At 38.4% G+C, this 23779-nt stretch overlaps 2 long non-coding RNA genes across 4 annotated transcripts; one reads left to right on the top strand and one right to left on the bottom strand.

The window, feature by feature from the left end:
• Positions 1-10359: 10359 nt before the first annotated feature.
• Positions 10360-20830, bottom strand: LOC104449667. 3 transcript variants are annotated; one of them, XR_005552335.1, is made up of 3 exons: positions 20617-20830; positions 19605-19799; positions 10360-10897 (listed from the first exon to the last, which is right to left on the bottom strand). It is a non-coding gene; the product is annotated as an uncharacterized LOC104449667 (long non-coding RNA). The 3 variants fall into 3 exon arrangements; XR_005552334.1 differs by lacking the exon at positions 10360-10897 and adding an exon at positions 17287-17652; XR_005552333.1 differs by lacking the exon at positions 10360-10897 and having other exon boundaries at positions 19483-19799.
• A 915-nt stretch (positions 20831-21745) lies between these two features.
• LOC120294703 lies at positions 21746-23119 on the top strand. Its single transcript, XR_005551945.1, has 2 exons — positions 21746-21963; positions 22126-23119. It is a non-coding gene; the product is annotated as an uncharacterized LOC120294703 (long non-coding RNA).
• Positions 23120-23779: the final 660 nt, after the last annotated feature.

The raw sequence follows: 23779 nt of genomic DNA, 5'->3' as shown, positions 1-23779 counted from the left end.
TTAATTTCCTTTTTCTTTTATTTTTATTTTTTTTTCTTTGTTTCCCATCTTCTTCTTTCTTGGCTAGTTGTCGCCCGTCGCCAGTGAACCTTGAGCTCGATGCTCGCGCTCACCAATCTAGGGAGTGGCATGCCTCGTGATCGTCAACAAGCTCGAGGCTCGCCGGTGGTCGGTCGCCGGCCATTGCCATGACTAGCAATCGGCCAAGAAAGAAGAAGATGGAAAACAAAGAAAAATAAAAATGAAAAAAATTAGTAATAGATTTTAAAAATTAAAAATAATTAAAAATCAAGTTTTAAAATATGAAAAATCCATTTTAAAAATAAAATAAATGAAAAAGAGTATATGAAGAAAAATATTTTCCTTACCGAATAGCAAAATATATTTTCCACTTTATTTTTAGGTTTCATCCTAACACCGAAATTAATTACATTTCCTAGAAAATGACTTTTGGAAAATATTTTCTAGAAACGTCACATTTTTCGCGAAATAAACGGAGCCTACGTCTTTGATGATTTGAGGGTGCATTTATCCTTTTTTTGTGAGGTAGATTTGCTTCCTGTTGTGTACGGGGGTCGAAGAGAGAGGTGCATTTTCATTTAAGTTCTTGCGAGTTGGTAGCAACGAGGGCTTTACTTTTTCATTTTATTCTTTTGGTCAGAACGGGGCTTTATTTAGCGACTTAGGACTAGGGGTTCCACAGATGCTTACGTTGTTGTTCTGACATCATCAGTCACTAGAACGTTGCATGCGAAATGACGCCCGACCAGACCCCAGACTCGACTCATGCACATAAATCCAACGTTTGGTTCGTTAAAGTATGCGTAAACAAAGTGATGTTGACGATGAGGAGGATTCTAAATGGCCTCCACCCGAAGGACGTCTTGTGGTTCTCCGCTGCTTCCGTGCATTTGAGATAGAAAAACGTTTGTAGTACATAACTGGTCTAGGCAAGCGTAGACCTCAGCAATTGCGGGTTAGAAGGAGCTAGACTAACTATATTGACAAATCGTCAAAAGTTTTAGGAATCAATAGGTCAAATTAAAAGTTTATAATTAAATCAACATCTATACGGTAAATTCTCAAATTAAAAGTTTATAATTAAATCAACATCTGTACGGTAAATTTAAGACTTTTTTGGTAATTACCCGTCAAAAGCGAATCCTCAAATCTTCATGGCCAGCAACAGCACATTACAGCAAAGGGGTCAAATCAAACGAACGATACTTGAAAAGAAGACATTGGATAACTTCAGTTGCAAGTATTTCGTGAAAATAAATAATTTAAAATTTATTTTTTAGAATGAATAATTATATTATTTAAAATAATTAGTCAATAAAAACTATATTGATTGTTGATGCAATTTATATCTAAACATCTTTGTGGACAATAGAAATATATTTAGTTCATCTATTTTTGCAAACGATAAACTGATAGTTTTTAGGAAAATATTGTCTAAATCATTTATTTTTGGGAAACAATTTGACCCTTAATTTTCAATATTTTCACCTAGACTAGACTTACTCATTTGGAGCAAAAATTTATCATTCTCAAAGAGGAAAGACATCGGTAAAAACCAAGAAAATCACAAGATATTTCGTGCAACTTTAATTTAAGATTGAAGGTGATAGATTCACACTCAAAGGACCCATTTTGTTCGTAAAAATCAACCTGACCATTCACACTCAAAGGACCCGGTCTATTCCTCAACCCGACCCCACTCAAGTTGACTAAGGGTATGCATGACAAATTTCTGTTTCTCTATTTTTTTTTTATTATTTGAAACAAGTTTGAAATATAAATACGTTTGTTAATACAATTTCATTTTCTATTTCTAAACAGATTTCTATTCCAAAAAGAGATTTGAATTAAAAATCTTAAGCTAAAATTTTTAGTTTTTCTATTTCTGGAACAAAAGTGAGAAATTAAAACTCTTCTCTTCGTTCACTCTTGTCGCCGATAGCACCCACCCGCCACCAGCCGCTAGCCACCGGATGCCAGCCACTCACTGTCAATTGCTAGACGCCAACCACTGCCACCTAGAAATAGAAATTTTATTCTGTTATCAAACAAATTTCTATTTCTGAAATAGAAATTTTGAGTCATTATCAAACGTGTTTTTTATTCGGAAACTCATCCAAAGAATAGAAATAAGAAAATCAATTTCTGGCCAAAAATTGATTTCTAAAATAGAAATTTTGTCATACACACCCTAAATAGATTCACACTCAAAGGTCTTGCTCTGCTCCTGGAAATCTACCTGCCCCACTCGAGTTGACTACACTTAGATGACAAGCCAATTTAATTCATTGCTAGCAGGATTTTTAAATAAATTCAACGCCGTCCTTAGCATGACATTATAAGGCTACATCCGAGGCCTCATCTGGACCTCCGGATCCTTCATATGTAAAGCAACTAAAAGGTAGAGCTTGGTATGGGGCTTGAAAAAGATATTATGCCAATGAGGGGAGGACAAGGCGTGCAAAAGGGGAACGTTAAAATAAAGAATGCAATTAGGTAGCCCACCACATTAGCGGAAAGGCACAAACAGACCAATTAGATGCAACTCAACATGTCGTGAACCTAAAAGTTGAAATATGTATGTCATTTGTTGATATAAGCATTATCAAGATGATTTTGAAAATTTAGAAGAGCATTAGAATCGTTGGTTTCACTATAGCATGATAGAGACAGAGAGCTTGTTCTATTATGTACGATACTTCTTGAAATTTCGTAGACGGTTCCAATGTCTTCTTTCAATTTTCGCTTGACAAAAAATTAATAAAATGCTAATGTAGGATGTTTATATATGGTCCTCTCATAAAATCCGAATTGCGTTTTTACAAAGACAAACCCAATGGAGTAATATCTACTATGATTTTCATTCATAGGAGTGTCAAGAGCTCAATCACTGATTTCCCAGTTGCGTGTGTCAATACATACATACATACATACATATCTAGATATATATAATTGCGACAAAATTCCCCAATAAAATTAGAATATAATTGTGCTAGCCGCCCTTTTTGATTATAATATATATTTTTCTGACTTTAGGTGGATCTAATTATACTAGTAACCAGCATATTGATATCGAATTTTCTTCAACGCGAGGATCTAGAATCTTTAAAGTGAATCTCTTGAGCATCTCACTGCTCCAAACATTAAAATGTTGAACTAGCAAAATTTATCAAACAATATGCACACCCATGTTATGTATTTTGAAAGTGTACTTAAAATAATTGAGATTTTTTTTCCCTTTTTTTTTCTTTCTTTTTTCTTTTTTCTTTTTTCCTTTTTCCTCATTTCCTTTTGCCAATCTGCAGCCTCGACAGTAGTTAGCAGAGGTCACTATTCACAAGCAAGGGATACGATGCCCTCACCTGACCCAAATTTAGCTAGGGTGTCACAGCCCTCATCTGCCACAATGAAAGCCCATGGGGGTCGTCACCCACGATAAAAAGAAAGGTAAGAAAACAAAAAATCAAAACATTATTAAAGAATTATAATTTTTTTCCATGTGTGCTTATGCAACAACCATGCCACCTAAGAACAACATGCATCCACATCAACTATTTCTAACCACGATTGGGCAGAAGGATTATATTGGCAAATCGAAGATTTAAGACTAAATTAACTGAATTAAAAGGTTTAGAACTAAATTAATATCTATACAATATATTTATGACTTCTTTTAATAATGATCCCTATATATGACATGATGGCATGGCATGTTAAATTAAATAGTCATTGTCTTCTTTTTCTTTTTCTGTTTGGATAGAGAAATGAAATAATAATAAATTTGATTGGGTAAGACTTTCAAAGCAAATGAATTCCAGAACACCGTTCAACTACTTCACCAGCACGCTGCTTGGACTTCGGGTTCAGAATATTAGACCGGTTATATATGACTCACGCTTTTTCCATTTCTTTTGTGACTTTTGACACCCTCTATCACCTTAAATTGACCATAATTTACCTTGCACGTTCAAGATTTGTGATTATTTCTTACCTTTTTTTTTTCTCTTTCTTTGGAAATTTTGATGCATTTAGGATTGCCAAAAACTATGTATCTGCAAATGGTTTGAATGGAACGTCTTATAATGCAATTACAACTGTCATAATTAGGAGCATTTTCTTTTGAATTTGCATGATAATAAGGGATGTTTAGAATTTTGAATGCATTGAATTTTGTCATTTTCTTAAATTTGTCTAAAAATCTTTACAAAAATAGTGCATCGATGGCATGAAAAATAAATAAAAGTTAGAATATTAGATTCACCAAATAAAACGAAATTCAAATAGTTACAATGCATGGATTACAACATAATTATACACGTTAAAGTTAAAAATTAAACCGAATGCATTCATTAAAACTAGTAGACGATTCTTTTATTTTTACTTGTACTTTGATTATTTTTAAACTAATAGTTTGGAAAAGAGGGAAACCAATTTTGTCCTAGACGGAAGCAAAAGAAAAAAAGAGAAAACTAGAAAAGAAGAAGAAAAAAAAAGGTAAGAAATAATCTTAAATCAAGAGTAAATCCCCATATTCAACCTTAAAATTTATTGTTTAAGTTGAACATAGTAGATTTGTCTCTTGGTAAATTTGAAAGAAAAAAATGAAGGAAAAAAAGAGTAAATAATCTTAAATGAAGTGGGACCCACAATAGATAATTGAGTTAATTCAAGGTCGTATGGGTGTCCAAAAGCCAAAAAATGGATGAAAAAAAGCACAAACCTATATGAATTGTTAATGGTGTTTTGATGGAACCCTCATGTAAGGTTCTTTAATGGTATGTCATCCATTATTAGATCCCGTATATTTTTCTTTTCTGGTAATATTGACTAACCCAATAACATTTAAAAGGAAATTAGAGCATACACAGTTAGTAAAAAAAAAAAAAAAAAATTGCACTAGCAATCTTATCTATCATGGATTCAAACGGTTGAACTTCTTAATCTCTTACCAACTATTAAATAGGGAGTAAGAAAAGTTGTTTCAGAAGATTTCTTACTAAATTGAAAATTTAATACCCCATAAAATCTTCAACTTTAGGTCCAATCCTAATTCTACTCTAATTTGTTTATCCTCATAAAAAACTCCAACATTAGGGGTAGTCCCAATTCTAACTTAAACTCTTTTTTGTCAAAAAAAAAAAAAATCATCAACTTTTTGTTTGGTCTTAATTCTACCACATTTTTTTTTTTTTGTTTCATAAAAAAATCATGAACTTCTACTTGAGTCCTAAAGCTGCCCCCATTGACTCTTCATTCAAAATTTCTCTTGACAATTGAGAGATTGAAAACTCCCAACCGAGCTACTCGAGTGTCCCGAGTTGAGTGTCTCAAGTGTGAGCTCTTTAACCATGAATGATTGAAAACTAAATGCAAAATCGAAAATCCCTAAGCAAGATTGAAGGAAGACTCTCTCATAAGTAAGAATGGTTGAAAAAACTAATCCTAATTGCTCAAATTTTAACTCCAAATTTCAGATCAATGAGATGTCATTTGGGCTGACATAGAAATTCATCCTCAAAAGACATTTTCTTGGATATGAAATTTGGGGAAAACTAGAATAATGATGCGAAAATGCCACATAATTGAAAGTGATTTTGAATGCAGGGTTAACTAGGTTAGTATGGGACTCAAGTAAAAGTTGATGGTTTTTTATGAGAAAAAAAGTTGAAAGTAAAAATGAGACTTGATCTAAATTTTTTTTTTTTTGGTAAAAATGATCTAAAAATTTTGGTTTTTTATAAGACAAAAAATAAAATTAGATTAGAATTGGGACGGAACCAAAAGTCCAATGCTTTTAATTAAATAAAAAAAGTTTATGGTAGGATTAGAACTAAGTTAAAATTATGGGCTTTTTAGGGTATTAGGCCTGCTATAAATACTCAATTTTAATTGTAAAATTCAGTTTTTTTCACTGCACGACATGCTATCATCCAAACTACCTAATTATACCTAAATCACTAGGGACAGCAGGCATTTGAGGCTGATAAAAGGGGCTGAAATGGTGGTGGAGAAGTTTTTTGGTAGAGTTTAGGAGTGAAGCAATTCGAATAGTATGTAGTTTTGCTTGCACCCATATACACGGGTCAATTCATATGCCAAAATTACTGTCCAATATTTAAATCACGAAATGTTTGATCTACATCCTTAAGTAATCGCACTAGTTTTTTCCGCTATGACGTGCTTTGTTTAGAAAAATCATAGACTAAGAAAAGAAGAAACACATATAATATAATAATCTACAATTCTACATCATATATAACAAGTCATTGGGAATTCTACTTTGTAATAAGTAAATAAATTTTAATATAGTCGGAAAAGGAGGAAATGAATTTTTGGAGTTGGTCTAGACAAGGAGAAAATTAGGTGGGTTTGACGCAGTTCATTCTGTATGAACACAACTAGAAATTTATAACACGGTTCTTATCATCTTAGCATCGCAATGCTGAAGATTTGACCGGCTCCCACGACTTGACCAATTTTGAGCATAGTTCTCATCTTCCTACCATCGGAAAGAAAGAAAAGCATATTGCAGAATAGGTACTAAAGTTGGGAATGACCGGCTCCAACGACTTGACCAATTGAAGTCTTTGGTTTAATGATTTTTTTTTTTTTAATCTTACTTCCAAGATGTATTGGACCAAAAAAGGTCTTTGCTTAATGTTTTCTTTTAGCTAACTTCCGTGCGGTAAATCAGGATCCATTAATAATTTCAACCGAGAAAAACAGTCTCGGTAATTCGGTGGTCATTAAACAAATTTTGAGTGTTTTCTTAATTCGGTGATCATAGTCATTACATGAATTTGACTATAACGTTTTTAATTCAATAGTGCTTTTGAATTCGGTGGTCATTGCCATTAAATAATTTTGACAATAATATTTTTAAGAAAAGATTATCTAAAAAGTCCTAAATATATTATACATATCATTATTTAGTTTTAACTTTTTGATTTGATTAATATAACCTTGAAATTTTTTACGATTTTCAAATTTAGTTTATCTAGCTAAAATTGTTTACATGGAGGACTAGTCAACTTTGCTCATCTTACATGACATGATCAATGATATGTGTTGAGAAAATATGGCTTCGAATTAGATAGAACAATGAATTCGGATTTTTAGAGTAATTAAATCGGACTTTGATGCGTGATATCACTTTCTTTGAGGATTTATTTACCCCCACAAAGTTGCTAATGGTCACCAGCAAATATCATCTAAGATATAACAAAGTCTCAGCAATTTTAATATTTCTCTAAAATCTCTCTAGGAAAAAATTGAAAAAAAAATGGCTGTAGTTTTTTTTAGAAAGAATGCTTGAAAATATAAAATTGATCACACACTCTCTTCTAGAAAACTGACATGCATATATAAATTAGTATAAAAAAAGTAGGCAACTCTTCGTGAAAAATTGCAAAGTGAACAAATGTATCATTTCGAAAAAATTGCTGCCTACAAAGAACAACCTTTGAATTGATTAAAGTTAACAAGATAACGTAAGGAAAAAAAAATAACGAAGGGATTAATGCTAATTAAACCGCAGGTGCACCAAGTGCTATAAGTGCGCCTAATAATTGCGCAATTATTTGCGCACCCGCACGCTGGTATGGTGGAGTTTAGCTCGCACCCGATCATTTCTTTAGGTACGCTAAAGAAACCCCACACTTATTAATTAGCCAACTTCCTCCCATTTTTCTTATGTGGGACAAGGAAACTTACACTTAGTTTGTTTTACAAACAAACTTCAGGCAAATTTATTTTTATTTCTTTCTTCTTTTGACTTTTCGAAGTTTCCTAGTGATGAACTGAAGTACTCCATCGACAGCTCTTCTTCTTCGCAGTCCCACGTTCCCTCCGCCCTCCTCTATTTGCGGTCGAGCCCGGCGACAATGAGATCTAGGCCACGCTATACGACCTTGAGCTCTGCCGCAGAGTCGTGCCCAAGCTCAAGATTTAGCTTTTGGTTCAGTGGGCGTTGAAATTTCATTTTCATTTTACAATAATTCAGGGGGTCGAAACTTCTTTTCGTGGAGTTAGAACTTTTTCATTACCAACTTTTTCCTTAGAAATTAATAAGATACCTTTACCAAAAGTTGATCTTTAGTTTTTTATGAACTGGGTTCAGTGGTGATTCAGACACGAATTGAATTAAGTAACAAGGATCATAAATAATAAAGGAAAAGAAATGCAAATACTAAAAACTAACATAAATTGATAAATTAGAAACACATAATTTTTTGTTGAGATCGTGAATGCTCTACAATGCGCACGCACAAACTTTTATTGTCTACACAAAGTAACTTCTAATAGGCAGATAATATTTTTCATGCAGTTACAAACAGTTACAATTACAATCATTGAACTTTATGCTCTATGATCACATCTCACCATATTCACAAGCGATTGCAACTCTTTAAATATCGGTGGAATTAACTACCAATCATATATTCATATTCAATTGGCCTCCTCACTTGTCTCCTCTCATTTCGTGTCCAACACTTAGTAATAATCGTCAACAATTGCCATCCTACGTCAACAGCTCTATATCATGGTAATCATTAATCATCATAATCACCAACAAGCGATTTCCGTCAAATAGTCTCTCGAGCTGTTGGAGCATCATCAGGCATTTATAATGAAAACAGAAAAGGTGTGCTGACATTGAGTGAATACTGTGAGAACAAAAGAAAGTAATAAACAAATTTATGCGGCTGCATAAATCAGGAGTTGTCCCAGATCAGTCAAATATTACCTTTTTCAGCATAACCAGCTAATCCTTAATTAATCTAATTATAGAGCACTGCCCAAGCCCTTAAAAGTTAAAACACCACCCCGTGCGTATCTTGTCCTTTCCTTTTACAGCCTTTACAATTCTGTGGCGCGGCTGCATTATTATATTCAAATGAGATCGAGAGAAAAACTATTGCATCAAAAAGACTGCGCCATTTAATATGTTGCCGAAGTGTTTTTTTTTTTTTGGTCGGAATGTTGCCGAAGTTCACAAGCACCCATTTAAAAACTTAGACCACCCAGAACTACTAATCCAAACCAAACTGCAAACCTTACCAATGAGAAGATACCATTCATTAGTATTCCCTGGCAATGACAAGCATTCTGAGAAATTTTCCATAAATTAACTAGGACTTGATATACGACAAACCCATCTTCTCATTACTCGCCAAGATAAAAGAATTCCAGAATTGTGGGAAAGCTTCACATAGCTTAATTGGCCAAAGTTTAGCTTGAGTTATCTCATAGCAGATTTTCGGCCTTTCACTTTTCTCTCTCTGTATCTCGTTCTCGATTTCTCTCATTTGCATGATTCTTCTGTGAAGGCTGATGCTGTTTTCAAGTCTTCTTGTTTATTTGCCCTTGTTATTTTTTCACATACGTGTCGTCTGCACCAAAATAACACGTTTGCGTGGGAAAAAGTAATTTTCCTCATACAATCTGATGAAGCAAGGAATTTACGAGTGATAATTGAAAGAATTTTAATTGGTTTTTCCCTCAAACAATTGTTGATATGTTTTCTTTTTCTTATAGAATCTGAGAAAGATAGGAACTAAAATGGGTGCTAAGATAAGGTGGAGGTCAGGGTGGACGTCGAGAACGTTGTGGCCGAGGATCAAATGATATAATTCAGGAAGCAAAAATTGCGCGATCAAAAGAAGCGGGATTAGGAGGAATGTGAGCATCATCAAGAAATAGGAGAGGGGTCCGGAACGGCATTCTTAGAAATAGGCGAGGAATTGGGAACATGTTCATTGATCGGTAAAGGTAGAACAGAAGATGCATATGTAGACGCAATTACTTGATTAGGAAAGTGAACGCTTAGTGAATATGAAGATCCAAACACGATAAGCCCTACGCCCTGAAGGATGACAAGTGAAAATACATTGACGAGTAATAGACGAAAAACTAATGTTTAGACGGTGAGGTGTTACTGGCATGACAAAGACATCCAAAGACCCTCCGTTGCGTGTAAAGTATGTGTTTCACGAAGAACCGACTCCTACGGTGACGATTAACCAAACATGACGGGGTCAAGAATACACCAACAAGGGCTTATTGCTTCCGACTTCCGCTTCTAGTCTGTGAGTCCATCTCTAGTTGCTCGAAAGTGGGGAGGGTTTTGGTAGCTGATATGACAAAAATTATCGGATATAATGGACCCCATATGTTATGAGAGGGGGATACATATCTTGATGTGTGGATATATTTCTCATTATATGGACCCTTAGGATGTGTGCGAGAGAGAGAGGCGGTGGATGTTAGTCGTCTTGCGTTGGGCTGGGCCACAAATTTATGTTCGCTAACACAGTACATAAGTAGTAAGTAGGGGTGTCAAGGAATTGGGTCGGACCAGGTCAGGTTTTCATGATACCCGACCTGACCAACCCGAGACCCGAATATTCATAAAATGGTTCCATTGAAGGGGTAAAATCAAATACTCTATAGGGGTGTAAAAAAAAACCCATGCTAGCGCAGCCCAACCCCACCCTACCCCAATCCTATTAATACCAACATAAAAAAATCCTTACCCAAAAAGACTAAAGCCTAGCCCCAAAGTAGTCCAAATTTTAGAGCCGAGTCGAGCTAGTGCGGGCTTTTTTGACACGCCTACTACATAGTCTATAACTCAAAATGAAAAACATAACACAAAGCATAAGAAATTGGAACAAGGAACAAAGAGTCAGAGATGCTGACAGGACACAAGCATAAATAATCATAACCCTTTTTTTTGGCATGTAAACCCCTTCATCGTGTACTAAACAGAATGAAAGCATTCCTCCTCCGCAGTTTCCTTTGTGAGCCCCAACATGTTGCCGCCACCGCCAACCAGTACCGCCAATTCTTCGCCCAAATTTGTTGGGGGGTAAATCTGCAGTATAACAACCATTACACACTTTTGTGAGGTCACTCTGTCACTTTTCTGTGATAAGATCGAGTAATACTGACAAGCAAGGCACTAATTGATACTGCATGACACGGGTAATTTTCATCGGTGGTCACTGCACAAGCCTCCAAATTCAATTAAGTTCTGATTCGGCATTTCCCCACAAATTTGGATGAAGAATTGGCAGAAAGTCTGGAAACTAACTATATAAATCTCCCAAATTTACCAGAATCTATAAATTTGAGTTGGTATAGTGCCTTGACCTCTATGCCAACATCTGGCCTGTTCATACGCTTATTACTAATCATGATAGGAGGAACAATTTAATAATGCTTGTGACTGATTGATTTGTTTGAAAACATGAACACGGTCATAAATCAAGTTGAGTCAAAGCAGCACTCCGCTGCACTTTAGCTCTCAACTAAATAAGAAAAATCCATGCTCGAAATTTGACACAAGCTAGAGTTTCAAAATTCATACTCAAGCTTGAGTTGAGCTAATCATTTGAGGAAAATGATATAAATGGTTCTTAAACATTAGTCCAATATGTAATATGATCCTGAACTTTTAATTTGTTTAATGCATTTTATAAACTTTTGATAGATATTCAATTTAGTTCTTGAATTATATGAAAATGTTTAATACTATTCTTCCATTAATTTAAGATCAGGGACAACATTAAACATTGTCATATAATTCTAGGACTACATTCAATATGTACCAAAAGTCTAGAGATTACATTGAACAAATTAAAAATTCATATACTACATTAAACATTAGGTTAAAGTTTAAGAACCATATTAAATAAATGAAAAGTTCAAATATCATACTACACATTAAGCAAAAATTCAAAGACTATATGTATCATTATCCCAGTTATTTAGTTACTCATGCTCCACTTGAGTAATACCCCATGTAAGAACCAAGCCCTTGGATTAAGCTTGAAAAAAATTGCGCCATCAATTCGGAAGTAAAAATCACAATTCCACTATTTAAAAGTAACAAAATTAAAGGGAAACCAAACTCTGCACATGTTCACAACTCTGCAATAGCTGTTTAGCATGTTTTCATAAACCACTGTCAGACTGAGTTATCCTCTTGAATTTTGTATACGTATTTCGGTGATTTTACTACGGAGAAAGACCATGAACTCAGAGAAGCCAAGATATTTTAGGAACTATATTCCCTCGATACTTAGCACTCTTGGCTGTCTTCTAGAAGTGTTGCCCTAATATTACCACCATGAATTCAGAAGTAAATTATCTTCAACTCATTTGCAAACGGAGGACTAGCAACAGAATTACATGCCTGATATACTTGAAAACAAGAAATAAGGTAATATGATATGCTATATGCTTGATTCTACTCGTCATGTGCATACTAAACTTCAGACCCTTTCTCAGCAGTTACTTCAGTGCACAAAAATCTAATTGACTAATTAGTTCTTTGTGGACCTGAGCAAGTCCTTAAACGGCTCCCCGCCAACCCCTCCACAAGGGAGGGGAGCTCACCTTGGATCCCCGTGAAGCCATTCTCCTAGCATATTAGGCTGAGTTCAGGGAAATGAAGAGGCCTGGGTAGCCCCCCATGCGAGTGGGCTACCCAGGGTGGCGGCAGCGGTTCTTTGAATTTCTTTTTGACAAAAAACTTCTTATGGAGACAAAACAGAAACCACTTCAACTCGTGTACGAGAACAAAGCCACCGTCTTTATAAATTCCATTTTATTGCGCTTTTCAGATTAGTTGTGGTTACAGCTTTTGGGGCCCCAGCAATTGTTTTCATAAACAGTTGGTCAAGACAAAAAAATGGCAATGGTTCCGAGCAGTGAACTTACTTTTGAGCACATTTCCTAGCAGACCTCAAATTAGTCAATAATCAAAATATGCAGTCATGTAAGAACAAATTATCACAATGTTTGATCATCATGGTAAATCATGAAAGAGCAGGGCGATCACAATCCATTGCACGTGCTGAGATGTAGGATACTCACCTCCTTTCATTGGTCTACTGTGGTGAATAGACAGCGATATTCACAATCCCATTCTTGAACAGGCAGGTGGCGCCAGCTGATGGAGGACCAGAATAAGAACCGAGCGCCGGGCAGTCCTGCCCAGAGGGTAGCCCCTCCCCAGGCTTGCACGCAACAAGTGATCCCGAGTTGTCATGCACCCTCAAGTTCTCCGGGCATATATTCAAGGCTATTACGCAGCTAAACGACGGGCAATCACAGCCAATACACAAGAAAACCCGGTCCAATCCGCAGTTGTAGCCATTCTCTGTAGTTGTTTTCACAGTACCGGAGTCGTAAACAATCATGGTTGCAAGTTGCAACTGGCGGGTCCGCCAAGGTGCAGCTTCCCTCTCCGCAATCCCCGGTGCTACAATTCATGGGATGCCCAGACGTGTCAAATGTGTACAGTTTCAAGGCCCGATCAGAGAAATGTCTTTCCTCGCAATCTTCCTAAATTCCTGTTCGCCTGCTGGATAGCGATAAGTTTTTTCAAAATTCTCGTGAATAATCCGAGAAAGATGCCGCATCCTAATCCTATTTCCACAACCCTTGGCTCGAGAAAATCCATGCGGAATGAATGGATCCTGCCTTCAGGAGGCATGGGGAGTTTCCGCGGAGCCTTGTAATTAGTGCAAGCTTTGGACAGTGGAAACCCACACAATCCTGGGTTTCCATGATAGGATTCGGCTTGAAACGTGTTGAATTGGTGTCCTTGAGGAATCGATCCTGTTAGTTGATTGGAAGAGACATTTAGGACCTCTAGAGACGTGAGATTTGTCAATTCGATTGGTATCATCCCGCTAAGTTCATTTGAAGAGAGATCTAACCATTCAAGCTCAGAAAGGTTCCCGAGAGGCAAAGGGATGTGGCCTTCAAGACTGTTGTGAGAGAGGTTAAGCCCTTGAGTAATCTTAACTCTCCCATCACATCAGGAATTTTTCCCGAACTCGTTGCTTGATAGATCAATGGTCGTCAAGATCACTAGGATTCTAGCAATCGGCATGTCCCGTCCTCTCATCGTTGCAATCATGGAATCCTGGTAGTAACCTTGGTCCATGTATTGCCGCTCTGATCCATTCTGATCATTTGATATCATTGCTTTCAGGTTTGCAAAGAAGGCGCTAGGCAAAGGACCCGTGAAATCATTGAAGGAAAGGTCGAGAATGCGCAACCTTGAAAAGGAAAATTCAGTTCTGGGGCTGCTTATAGGGCCACAAAGTCTGTTTGATCGCAAGACCAAGACTTGCAAGCTGGGAAGTGTCTCCAACCAATCGGGGAAAGTGTCATTCAACTTGTTGCCCCGAGATCCAGCATTTCAAGTTGCTTGCAATTGATTAGAGAGCGTGGCAACGGGCCTTCAAATTGATTTCCATTAAGGTGAAGACTTCTCAGGGCTGCATCTTTAGTGAACGTTAGGGAAATTGTGCCAGAAAGTCCATTCTCTTGCATATCCAACACTAAGAGGCTGTTACTGACGTTCTTTAGACATTGTGGAATCATGCCTGTAAAATTGTTACGAGAGAGGTCAAGAACTTGTAGGCCCGTCATTTCGCAAATAGAACCAGGGATGAAGCCAGTCAATCGATTGCTAGCTAGCGAGAAGACAATAATTGAATGTGGGAGTGATGGAGGTGGAACTGGCCCTTGGATCAAATTCGAATGCAGGTCAAGAATTATAAGATTTTTCCAAGGAACTTGTTCAAAGCTAGTGAGAAAGTTGTGGGAGAGATTGAGATAAGACAATGACATGGCCCCAATATCCCACACCCATGATGGAATATCACCGTGGATTCTGTTTCTAGACAGATCTATCCATTCTATGCTGGTCGAATTTCTCAAGAATGCAGGGATTTCTGTGATTTGGCACCCAGAAAGACCGACGGATGAGAGGCTCGGCAGGACTTGCTCAGTGTTTTCGCTATTGCTCAGTGATAAAATGTTGTCTGAAAGATCGAGATTTGTTACACTTTCGAGTCTTGAGAGCAATTGTAGGTCTAAGACACCGGTCAGGTTATTTGCTGAGATGCTCAGATAAGTGAGGTTCCTAAGCTGAAAAATTGAGCTCGGGATTGAGCCACGCAACTGATTACCACTCAGGTCAACATGTTCTAATGCGGATGCAGCAAAGAACTCACCGATGTGACCACTAAGCCTATTGTTACTGAGGTCTAGGCTCGTTAAGGATGGAAGAGAGAACAATGATGATGGTATAAACCCGCCAATGAGATTGTTGGAAATATCAAGTCGAGCAAGATTTGAAAGATTCTTTGTGCTTGGAGGAATAGGACCCGTGAAGAGATTATGAGAGAAATCTAGAAGAAGAAGTTGTGTCTTATTGTCAAAGACATTGGGTATTGGACCTATGAGATTGTTCGAGGAAAGATCGATCAAACTAAGCTGATCAAGGTTTGACAAAGTTGGAGGAACCTGCCCACTAAACTCATTATACGAAAGTTCCAGATGGGTGAGCCGCGTTAGGTTACCAAGTGATGATGGAATAGAGCCTGTGAAGCTGCACCGGTTCAGCCAAAGTATCTGCAGAGAATGCAGGTTGCCGATGGACTCTGGTAATACTCCAGAGAAGCCTGAGGAGGACAGGTCCAAAAACTTCAAAGAGCTGTTCCAAGTTGACTCAGGTAAGTAACAAGAAAGCTCCTTGTTACCTGATAAATTGAGACATGTCAGCTTTGGCAAAAGGAAAATGTTTGCTGTTAATGTGCCCCGCAATTTACAGTAACTGAGGCTGAGGACTTCCAGAGATGGAGAGAGATTCATCAAGCGAGTCACATCAATGCCAGACAGGTTTAACCCGTCGAGAGCAAGGACTCTCAACTTGGTCAGGTTTTGAAGCAGCTTGTTTGACCTCGATGGTCTTTCAGCTTCCTGGGGTGAAGGAAGATTGAGTAAACCAAGGGTAGATGGTTCGCTGCTCTTTGAAGACCCTGCGGAAGAGTAGCAGGTCGGGTTCGGAGTTGAGCAGCCGAGTTCAAGGTGAGTCACATGACCTGTCATCGGATCACATATGACTCCATCCCACAAGCAACAATCCGATGCAACATCCCAGGAGAGCATCTGTGGTCTCCTGAGCCAACCAATATCCAGTTGGCAGAAAACTGACGTGGAATTATCTGATATCAAAGCATTCAGGAAGTGAAGCAAATCGGACCTTTGATCAGGGCGACACGGAGCTCTTTCTAGGGAGAGAGAAGAGGGAGAGGGGGACAACATGGTGCGCATTGCCTGTCCTTCGATAAGGAATGAGAACAGAAACAACAGAATAGTTTGAAGAGATCTTGACAAGCATTGCATTTTTTATTCAGGATGCAAAAGCATTACCATTCGGTTGCAGGATCCCCTTTCAGGGTTTTTTTTCTTCTTCTTTTTTTTTCGTTTTGGTCTAATCCTTTATGGGGTTAGCCCGTCTATATATGCCCCTCGTGAACGGAGTTCACGAAATATCCAGGAAACTATGGAAATTTGAAATTATAGTTCAATGGAGATTTGTCAAGTTTGTCTATAAAAGTCTGTTTGACAAACTTGCCAAACAGTGAAAATTTTTATTTTTTTGTTTTCGTGAATAAATTTGAAACAATAAACTGTTTTGGTTGTCCTTTGCTTAATATATTCTTACCCTTTACCCAAAAAAAAAAAAAAATCCGTTTGGTAAATTTTTATTTTCGAGAACAAATTTGTTCCCAGGAATAAATTTGAATAAATTTGGAGTAGAATCGAGAAGTAAAAAGAAATTGATTCTTTGTTTCAAGAACAATTCCATAATCAAGCTAATCTATTTTTTTCTCTTCTTTCTTCTTGTTCTTCTTGCCTCTCTCTCTTCTTTCTTCTTGTTCTTCTTGCCTCTCTCTTCTTCTTCAACCATCACCGCTACTATCGCCCTATGCCACCGTTGCCATTGTCCGCTGCCGCCGCCCACGACGGCCGATTGCTAGCGATCAATCTAGCGAGCTCACCTAGCCTCAGCGAGGCTCGACCTCACCTAGCTACCAATGAGACTTAGCCGACGAGACATGGTCTTGCCAAGGGCCAGCGATACTTCCATAAGGTCGTCGGTCCTCGTATGGCTGATCGCTGGTCATCCTAAGGCCAGATTACAGAACCTTGAACAAGAAGAAGAGGAGAAAAAATGAAAAATTGAAAAGAAGAAAGAAGAAAAATGAAAAAAAGTAATAAAATTATTTGAAAATTAAAAGAAAATGATTTATATGGGAAATTTTGAAAATGGCACTAAACACAATTCTATTTCAGAATAAAAAATTTAGACAGTTACCAAATGATTTAAAATGATTAGAAATTGTTCCTGGAACAGAATAAAAAAAATCATTTATGATAAGAAATTGTTCTAAAAAACAAAATGATTACCAAACGCCCCTAAGCTTCTCCCAAGTCTAGACACATAATTGTTCTAATAATGAAATATGCATGAGCATGATACTTGTCCTACGTCTAGAACTGATTAGGTAAATGCAGGCTTGAACCCTGGTATAGCTATTAGCTATAGTTGCCCTTTCTGAGTTCATATTTCCTGTGCTTCAGCTTTTCAGCGAGCACGCGCACAGCGTCTAGCTACATCATATGTTCCATGCGTCAAAAGCTCAGCATGCGTGTTGATGGGGGGTGTTTGATGGCATCTTCTTTCTCTTCATTTTCAGAAAAGATCCTTAGGATACGCCTCCATGTGGATCACAAGGAAGGCACTTCGCCAAACATTGACTGCAATTAAGACTAGTTAATGTACCGAAGACGGAGTAATATACATGAACCCTAGTCTCATTAAGACAACGTATTTTATCAGCAACATGAGATATAACAAGCTGATGAGTGGTTGATGTTTGGAGTAGATATTCCTATCATCTCTGACTCTACTGGCTGCACATTTGATTGTAATTATGCTTTATCATACGCAGGTTTATGACTTCCTCACCACGTCTTGTTGACGATAATGGTTATTATGCTTGTAGGTGGTATTCCTTAAGGAACATTTCACCTCTCTCTTTTTTCAATTGCAAAATTAAGCCAAATAAGAGGAAAATCATTCCGTTTGCTAAAACCAAATGGCGGAGACTTGGACGACTTACTCGAATGCAAGGGACCCGCTTCGGGCAAAGTAATGCGGAGAAATATTATTACACGCCATGACTTGACTTTAGAGGGCCAAAACTGGGCCCACCTAGGAAATTAATATGGACTTGGGGTAAAGATTGACGAGGACTTGGTGGGCAATAAGAGAAACTTCTGTCGGCCGACTAGTAATACAATAAATTGACAGTCGCTCGCCGGAGAAAGGCCCACCGTTGATATTGACTTTTCATCTAATCTTCGCCCTACGTGCAGGCGACGCGGATTAACATCCTTGATTGAGTTGTAAGTTAGACATAGCTCCTCTTGTTTCACGCAAATATATTTTTCAGAGAAAATGTCTTTCTTGTTTTTCTGCGTTTGAATTATTTAAGAAAATGAGTTAACAAAAAATCTAAACTTAAATTCAGAAAAAGTAATCTTAAGGAAATATTGGTTATAACATATTAACATCAGCAATTCTATGCGAGGACATGAGAGCAAGGACCGGTGTCTCGGGTGACAAGGTCTGGGCACTGGCGCCAGGGTCCCGAGCTCAGCTTCTGTGGACTCAAATTGAGGCGTCGGGAGCTCAGGCCTGGCCTCGATGGAATTGAAGTCTAAAGGACATTTGTGTCTTGTCTCTTCAAGACAGGACGGCATTGTAAATTAAATCATATGAATTTCGACGAAGCACCGCTCAACGACTTCACCAGTCCCGCTCCCTAGTCCATAGGATTCGGAACCCGAGGCACGTTCGATGAATTGTAAATAGCGTTTTGATGGGACCGCAGCTTTTCAAAAGTTTCCAAAAGTGAAAATTATGAGCCGTGACAATTACTCCACGAGAAAGTTGATGGAGACATTATCATCTGGTCCCATATGGTGGGGCCATTCACGGACCGCGTTTCTAAGAAGTAACGTCACTCACGCAAGAAATTTCGCCGGCACGTGATTTTGTTAATGTGCTCGGAAGAGAGAGAAATGACTTGGGGCAACGACTTGATCAATTGGAGTCTTTGTCAGTGTTTTCTTTTTGGGCTTAACTTTTAAGTTAACGTTTCAGACGTTCTAAATTAGACTGAAAAAGCCGTTTCAGACGTTTTCACGCATTTGCGAATTCGATCAATCAAATTTTGTTACCTTACAACTCGGGTTAGCACCCAGCAGGGTCATTTCCTTTTTAACATTTCTTATAATCTCACAAACGTCACATTTAAATCTTCATTTTAATGTCTCTCTTCTCTCAAATTATTTTCTTTTTTTGGGATAAAATTACTAAAAATCCTAAATTAATACATTCGTAATAAGTTTACTCTAAATTAATTTTTTGGCCACCAAAAGTCCTAAACTAATACGTTTACAATAAATTAATCCTTAATTTTCGTTAAATTTTATTATTGTTGAGTTGAATAATACATAGCAATTAATGCATGTATTGATTTGTAGATTTACTCTCGATTTATCAGGTGTGCCATAATACAATTTAACGGAAATTAATAGATATAAATTCGTCACAAAGTTTGAGTCAAATTTATCATAGACGAAGCAGTTTAAGATTTTTTTGTGATCAAAAATGGTTTAAAAGAAATTAGTAACATGTGTACCTGAGTGGTTATAATGATACTGAGATCCTGTAGCTGAGCTCAACCTTCGCCGCCAGCTACAGTCCGTGCCTTGCCATGGGAGCAAGAGACGTGGGGGCCGGCAATCTTGAGCATGGGATAGGGTGCGACGGCAGCGGCGGTACAGAGGCGTGGCTTGCACTTGCAGCATCGTGAGCAATGGCAGTCCGTCTGAATCTGGTGCGGGGGAGAGGAGGGGAAAAGGGGTTAAGAGAAGAAAATGCAAGTATTTGTCTGGTTTTCGGGTGCATTATTTTATGTAACTTAACAAGAAAGCAAACATGATTAATATCATTGGATAGCCTCGGGGAGGGTTCGTCCTGTAGTTATTACAGGCATTAGAAGAATCGAACCCTAAGGATCTTATTATGACTTTTGCCAAAGGCTAAGCTAAAAGATGGAAAGATGGCAAAGCATTCGCTGGTCTCTTAAAAACGAATATGTCTTTTAAAGCACGCCGCTCGCCTACTTTACCAGTATGTAGATTAGCACTTCCTGTTCAGAATATAAGACAAATTGCATTACTTGTTCATGGCGTTTCCACGGAAGAGCAATACGAGGATCTTTAATGGTCCCCCGGCCATATGTGAAAGAAAGCAGATGTAACGTGTTGAAGAGTTGGCACGAAAGCGTCAGGAAGGTCACATGCAAGTTCCATCTCTTTTTCCCCGACGAATCGATGCTAAAGTTAAAAACGACTGGGTGCAAAGTCTTTGTCAGACACTCAGCCAACTGGGAAAGGGTAGGCTGCGTTTAATTCCCATCGATCAATTAGGTTTATTTCAGTGTCGGAACGTTATATACGTTTCTTTTTTTGACTTGACCAAATCGATAAACCGGATCAGCTCGCAGCAGGCCGTCACTTCCTCATTTCCTGACGCCTCTCTTACTCCGGCAAACCTCACCTCTCTCAAATCTTCGTTTTAACGTCTCTCTTCCGGGTCGCGTGGTGAGCAGCAAATCAAACGGAAGTTCGATAGGGATGGAAGATTACCGTTGGAGGAGGAAGGGCAAGCAGCAGCAGTTTCCTTGGATGTCAGACTAGATGAATGGCCAAACTGATCTCCGCATTCACTCGTGATCAGCTATTGAAATTTATTCACACACACAACTCCCAGCTATAGAAATTTATTCATGCACACAACTCCCAGAACAAATCGGGAAAGAAAAGAAAGAGTTTTAAAAGAGGGAGGGAGGGAGCGAGGTAGGGAGGGGAGTCTGGGGATCTCCCTCCCCCTCCCTTTCTCTCTCTCTCACACAGGGACAGCAGTGCAGGGAGGCAGCGGCTTCAAGAAAATGAGAGGAAATCCTAACCTAGGATTTAGAGAGAGAGAGAGAGAGCTGCACACTTGAATTATTACTATATTTTATTTTTTTTGGGTGGAAGCACACTTCAATTTTCACTTGCACCAACATAGAGGGGTAAAAAAATACTTTAGTTCCATTTTCTAATAAGTAAATGAATTATACTGTGATCAGAGCAGAAGGAAATGAGTTTCTCAAGTAGGTTTAGCTAAAGAGAAAAATAAGGTGGGGTTGTGCGATACTTTCATCACAATGCTGAAGACTTGAGCTCTAATAAATGAGAAAGAAAGCAGACGGAACGTGTTGAAGAATTGGCTCGAAATGAACGGGAAGGTCGCTCGCGGGTTCCGTCTCTGTTTCCCCGAAGCATCGGGAGAAAGTTCAGTACGACCGGCTGCAACAGTCTTTCTCTAATGTTTTTTTCTTAGCCAACTGGCAATGGGAAACGTGCATTGGATTCCAATCAATCCATCAGATTTTTTTCCAAAGTGTCGGACGTTTTAAACGTTTTTCTTGACTAAACTAAATTGAAAAAGCGGGTGAGCACGCAGCAAGCCGTAACTTCCTCATTTCCAGACGCCTCTCTTCATCCGGCAAACCTCTCCTCTTTCAAATCTTATAGTTTTAACGTCTCTCTTCCGTCGCAAGATCCCATGGAGAGCAGCAAATCAAACGGAAGCTCGATAGTGATGAAAGAATACCGTCGGAGGAGGAAGGGCAAGCAGCAGCAGTTTCCGGCACGGCAAGTGCGGCTCTGATGAGCAAAAGTGGCAACGCGAGACGGAGCACCAGCAACGCAAGGCTCGCGATCCCGTACAAAATTCCTGAGAGTAAAGAAAGAAATTGCGAGGGATCGATTGATGGAGGGCATTGAAAATTTAATTGAGTGCGCTGAGGAATTTCTACCTTTTGGAGGATCACGAGCCGCCGAGTGGTGAGAAGATTTGTTGAGGTTGAATGATTGAATGAGCTGGGTTTGGCGCGATCCATTTCAAGCAGCTTTGGGCCTTAGTAATACGGTCTCACGATCCTTTTGGTAACTCTCCCGACTTTGAGTAGTTAGAAAATTAAATGCTACTTTAAGCCTTAATGAATTTTTTCTTTCAAATCTTGCCCTTATTAATATGTTAGTACCCCTGTTTTACCCCTCTATCTTGAGAGAAAATATTTAGTGAGTTTGATATCACCGTGTCGACAGATATTCAATGACATCTGGACAAGTATTCACATATCCCAATCAGCAATTGGCTTGGCATTGTTTTAGCTGAGGTGGCCGGCTTCCTCTGTTTTCTCCATCTCGTCCTTCTCCAGATTTCGGGATCTGGTCTTGTCCGCGGCCGAAATCATCGCTGGTCCATCCATGGTCGAACGCGTTCAGGCGTCGTCTTCGTCGTCTTTGTGGCCGTGTTTGTCTTCCTGAGTATGACCTCTTCTTCCTCTGTTTTCCTTCTTGATATGTGAGCTCCGTCCACGGCGGTCGGGATCTTGACCTTGGGTATCATGGCCATATCTAAAGGCGGCTTCAGATCTGGAAGCCATGCCTTTAGTGCCACATCCGCCATTGAAGAAAGCACGACTTTAGTTCAAATCTGAAGCAGAGGTAGCGGAAGACATGCTTTCTTCCCCAGCATGACATAACCAGTCCAGATCTGAAGCTCTGCTCACGAATGAGCGCATTTCATGGTCGTCTGGACTGCGAGCTCGCCGCCAAGGCTCACGATCATGGACAAGCCTCGCAAGCCAAGGACGAGTTATGCGTGCGGCTCCGGACGCACGACCCCAGTCCAGATCTGAACAGGCAAGGACTGAGCCGAACGCGAGCGATGATTAAGGGGTAGGTTGGGTCGACTGCTAGTGACACCGAAAGTGGTGGAGATAGCCGGATTGGGTGGTCCTCTGTGATGGAGGAGGAAGCGCCGGTGGCCATGGAAGACAACCAAATCGGTAGAGGAAGGAGGAAGAAGAGAAAAATCATATTTTCCTTTTTATTCCACTCAGCTGACACGTGGCAATTTATTCTTGGATGCGAGTAAAAAAATGCCACCTAAGATGTTGACATGGTATGAAAGGGATAAAGTTTGATATGAAGTTTGATAAAAATCATATTTTCCTTTTCATATCAAACTTTATCCTATCTCACTTATTTTATTATAAATTTTATTTTGACCGTCAAACGTAACGTTTGGGTTTTATTCTTATTCTCATTTGGAAATTTGTTTTTGCAATAATTATTTTATAATGTGTTTACCAAACGCCATTTTCTTTGCATAAGTGGAAAGCATTTGGGCTAAAATCGCCCCCAACGCAACAATTAACCGCCTTTATGCCCGAACACCAACCCTTTCTTTGATTTGAAGGATGTCTCCGAGCTGCCCAAGACTAGATCTCCGACTTTCTCTTTTTTGTATAAACCTAATTTTTTCAAGCCTAAACTCTAGTATTCTTCAATTTTGGCTTAGCCTCAAATACCAAAATACTGGGAAAATTGCAAAATCAGTCCTAAATGTATTATAGATTTAAATTCAATTAAAAACAATTCAATGGAACTAATATAATCATAAACCTTTAAGTGAAGATACAATCCAGTTCCCCTACGTATAATGATAATGGTGTGATTGGATTGCAACGTCAAATTTTCTAATTTTCGTTTGGTTCATCATTTTTGTTAAAATATTATATATTGCTTGATGATGGTTTTATAGTTCTTTTTATACATATAATCTCCCTTCACTTAAAGTTTAAAGTTTTTGGGTTGAACTTTTTAACTTGATATCACCAGGTTCTACCCCTATTGCATGTGCATCATGAACCGAATTCTCTCAGACCCTTGTGAACTGAAGAGTGGAGCTTTG

The sequence above is a fragment of the Eucalyptus grandis genome, chromosome 6 (assembly GCF_016545825.1).
Source record: "Eucalyptus grandis isolate ANBG69807.140 chromosome 6, ASM1654582v1, whole genome shotgun sequence".
NCBI lineage: Eukaryota > Viridiplantae > Streptophyta > Magnoliopsida > Myrtales > Myrtaceae > Eucalyptus > Eucalyptus grandis.
This window is presented reverse-complemented; position numbering and strand designations above follow the sequence as displayed.